Raw genomic sequence first — 4605 nt, 5'->3', positions numbered from 1 at the left:
GTGATATATGAAAATAACATGAAAAGATTTATGATTGTGATTAATATTGATTCTGACTTAAAGTGGATTCTTCAATATTGGATTGATTTAACGGATATATTGAGCATATGAATAGGTATGTATTGGGCCTCGTAAACCTTAATTAGCGACTCGAAGATAATAATTTGAAAGTTTTTAATTTGGATGAAATTTTATAACTCGGTTTAATATGTTTAGAAGTGTATTTATTCTGGTAATGCCTCGTACCCTATTCCAGTGCAGAATACGGGTAAGGGGTGTTACAATGTGACATCACCAAATTCGGCCCTAATGTTTAGGTCGGGTTTTGGGTGTTACAGTCCGCAGCAACTAAGATTTATTTGTTCCCATATGAAGAAGGAAACGGGCCTAAGAAGTCAATACCCCATACGTCGAACAATTCAATCTCCAAAATGTTTGTCAAGGGCATCTCATTCCTCCTTGATATATTTCCAGTCCTTTGGCATTTATCACAGTTCTTCACAAAAGCATAAGTATCTTTAAATAGTGTAGGTCAAAAGAAACACCTTGCAAAATCTTTCTTTGCAAGACATGAACCACCAAAGTGTCCCCACACGGAGATGAATGGCAATGATACAAGATCTCAAAGAATCTCGCTTTCAGCTACACACTTTCAGATTATATTATCTAAACATTTTTTAAACAAAAGCGGATCCTCCTAAAGATAATGCCGACTATCATGAAGGAATTTTTTTTCTTTGTTGGTATGTCATTTCTCAAGGAATTATTCCACATCCAAGATAATTGGCAAAATTTGCAAACCAGGGTATTTCATGAATTCGATTTACCTCAAATAAGTGTTCATTTGGGAAATTCTCGTTGATAGGCACACATGACTGAGTTACCTTATCTTGCTCCAACCTCGACAGATGATCAGCTATTTGATTTTCAATACCTTTTCTGTCTTGGATATCAAGGTCAAATTCTTGGAGTAAAAGTATCCAACAAATTAGCCTTGGTTTTGCATCTTTCTTCATGAGCAAGTATTTAATGGCCGCATGGTTAGTAAATACTGTAACTTTGGTACCTATAAGATATAAGCAGAATTTGTCAAAAGCAAAAACTATAGCAAAAATTTCCTTTTCGGTTACCGCATAATTTCGTTGGGCTCCCGTCAAAGTTCTACTTGCATAGTAAATAGGGTGAAACACTTTATTTCTTCTTTGACCCATCATAGGTCCAACGGCATAGTCACTTACATCGCACATCAACTCAAAAGGTGAGTACCAATCAGGTGTAACGATTATTGGGGCTGAGATTATCCACTTCTTTAACTCTTCAAAAGCTTCCAAACATGCTTTGTTGAAATCAAACACTGTATCTTTCTCTATCAACAAACACAACGGTTTAGAAATTTTCGAGAAATCTTTGATAAACCTTGGATAAAAACCGGCATGGCCTAAGAAACTTCTGATTCCTTTCACATTCGTTGGGGCTAGTAATCTTTCAATTACGTATACCTATGTTTTATCGACTTCAATTCCTTTTTTTTTTTTTTGAGATCTTATGACCTAAGACAATCCCTTCCTTAACCATAAAATGGCATTTTTCCTAATTAAGGACAAGATTCGTCTCTTTGTATCTCTTCAGTACCTTAGTCAAATTACTCAAACAGATATCATAAGTGTTACCAAAAATAGAAAAATCAACCTTGAAAACCTCAACAAAATTTTCAACCATATCAGTAAATATTGTCATCATGCATCGTTGAAAAGTTGCAAGTGCATTGCATAAACCAAAAGGCATTCGCCTAAAACCAAACCTACCATATAGACAAGTAAAGGTTGTTTTATGTTGGTCTTCCGGGGCTACAACTATTTGGTTATATCCCGAATAGCAATCTAAAAAATAATAAAATTCATTACCTATCAGTCGATTTAACATCTGATCTATAAAAGGCAACGAAAAATGGTTCTTTCGAGTGGCTTTGTTCAACTTTCTGTAATCAATACAGATTTTCCAACCGGTAACAATTCTTATTAGAATTAACTCATTACGCTCATTTTCAAAAATCGTGATACCTTTCTTCGGCACACACTGCACCAGACTTACCCATGAACTATCTGAAATAGGATAGATGATTCATGCATCTAACTATTTGATCACTTCCTTTGTCACAACTTCTTTCATAATAGCATTAAGCCTCATTTGCCCATCAATTCGAGCTTTTTCACCTTCTTCTAAAATGATTTTATGCATGCAAAAAGAAGGGCTTATACCTCGAATATCAGCTATGGTCCAACCAATTGTTTTCTTAAATTTCTTTAGAACAACAATTAGTTGCTCCTCTTGATCTTTCGTCAGTTTCGTTGAAATAATCATAGGCAAAGTAGAACAATCACCTAAATAAACATATTTCAAATGGGAAGGAAGTAGCATTACTTCGAGTTTAGGTGGTTCTTCAATTGACAACTTGGGTTGCACAAACTTCCAACTCTAACGGTTCAAATCGTGTGGATTGAATAAAATTTCTCGGATTAGCTTCCATCAAAGCCATGTTTTCTTCACCTTCTTCATCCTCCAAAGGGTCAAGATCTAAGGCTTTCTCCAATGGATCTTCTTCAAAACTGCTTTCCATAGAAACCAAGGTTTCTATCTCTTCCATAACTGAACACTCCTCTGCCAGATAGGGAAATTTCATCGCTTTAAGAATGTTAAAGGTTACCTGATAGTTTTGAACTCGCATGGTGAGTTCTCCTTTCTGCACATCAATTAACGTTCTTCCTGTGGCTAAGAAAGGTCTCTCAAGGATGATCGACACTTCCTTGTCTGCTTCAAAATCTAAGACAATGAAATCAGTAGGAAAAATAAATTTATTGACTCTTACCAAAACATCCTCGATCTTTCCTTCGGGATATGCTAAAGATCTTTACCTATTCCTAACATCTTGAAAATAGACTTAGGCATCAAGTTGATACTCACTCCTTAGTCACACAAAGATTTACCACAGGAAAATTCACCAATGTTACAGGGTATAGTAAAGCTTCTTGGGTCTTTCAATTTCAATGGCAATTTGTTCTGCAGGAACGCACTGCACTCCTTTGTCAAGGCAATAGTCTCATACTCACTTAATTGTTTCTTCTTGGACAGTATATCCTTAATAAACTTCACATAATTTTGCATTTGTTCTAAATTCTCCACCAACGGAATATTGATGTGTAACTGCTTCAGAACATCCAAAAACTTCTTGAATTGCACCTCCTGTTTCTGCTTATTTTGCTGCAATCTTTGCAGATATGGAGGTAATGGAAATTTTGGTTGAATCGGACAACTTTTCTGAGTAGGTAAATCTGCATCCAAAGAAGATGTTAAAATATCTGAATTCACTAAGCCAGGGTTTACATTATCAGACTTTGCAGATTCTGATCCCTTTGGTGTAGGAACTTCAACAGCTAGTTGATTCTTCTCAGCGGGCTTATCTTCGACATCAATCAATTGGGGTTCTAGAATTTTACCACTTCGCAATGCCACTGCTTTGATATGTTCTTTACCCAAATTTCTTAATTTCTCAATATTGCTCGGCAAGGTTCCTTGCGGTCTATTACATAGCTCCGTAGCTAACTGACCCATTTGGTTTTCCAAAATTTTTCAGTGTTGATGCTTGGCTTTGGATCAAAGCGTCAGTCTTTACCATTTACGCTTTCAACAAGTTCTCCAAACTGTTTGATGCCTCAGCTTGAGGTGGTTTTGGAGCTTGCTGATTAAACCTTTGAGATTGGTTGGGTCCTTGCTGCAATAAGTTGTTGTTCAATCCATTTCCTTGGTTACTCCAAGAAAAGTTAGGATGATTACGCCATGAAGAATTGTATAACTTGGACAGGAGTCCTTGTCCACTCTTATTTTGATAATGGTTCCCCACATAGTACACTGACTCGAGATTTGATAGACAATTCTCAAAAGAATGACCTTTCCCACAGTTACAGAATTATTAGTACTATTAGCTGTTAATTGTTTTATCATAGAGGAAGTAGACGATACATGAGCTGATAACGAAGTGAGGGTGTCAACTTCATGAACTCCAGCTCCACGTCTTCCTGAAGTTGTTCTATTTGTTGGCCATTGATAGTTATTACTCGCAATCATCTCGATGATCTCATAAGCCTCATTATAAGACTTAAACAAAATTGCACCATTTGCGGAAGCATCTACCATCAATCTTGTATGTGCATTGAGACCATTATAGAATGTCTCCAACTGGATACAATGAGGAATCCAATGATGAGGACACTTACAAAGTAACTACTTGAATCGCTCCCAAACCTCATACAAAGACTCGTCATCCAGTTATTGGAAAGTTGTGATCTCGTTCCTTAACTTAGCATTTTTGCTAGGTGGTAAATACTTAACCAAAAATCTCTCTACTAATTCTTGTCATATAGATATGGAACTTGGTGGCAATGAATTGAGCCATGCTCGTGCTCGATCTAGCAACGAGTACGGAAACAACTTCAACCTCAGTGCATCTTCAGTCCCACCGGTCATCTTGAGTGAATCTCTCACCTCCATAAACATTCGAAGGTGGAGATGTGGATCTTCCGTGGGCATACCACTAAATTTGCCCACCGT

General features: G+C 36.8%; 1 non-coding gene across 1 annotated transcript; it reads left to right on the top strand.

Annotated features, from left to right (window-relative positions):
• The first annotated feature begins 4249 nt into the window (after nucleotides 1-4249).
• On the top strand, nucleotides 4250-4356 carry LOC128039305 (small nucleolar RNA R71). The gene has a single exon (XR_008193809.1). It is a non-coding gene; the product is annotated as a small nucleolar RNA R71 (small nucleolar RNA).
• Nucleotides 4357-4605: the final 249 nt, after the last annotated feature.

The sequence above is a fragment of the Gossypium raimondii genome, chromosome 2, assembly GCF_025698545.1.
Source record: "Gossypium raimondii isolate GPD5lz chromosome 2, ASM2569854v1, whole genome shotgun sequence".
Classification (NCBI taxonomy): domain Eukaryota; kingdom Viridiplantae; phylum Streptophyta; class Magnoliopsida; order Malvales; family Malvaceae; genus Gossypium; species Gossypium raimondii.
This window is presented reverse-complemented; position numbering and strand designations above follow the sequence as displayed.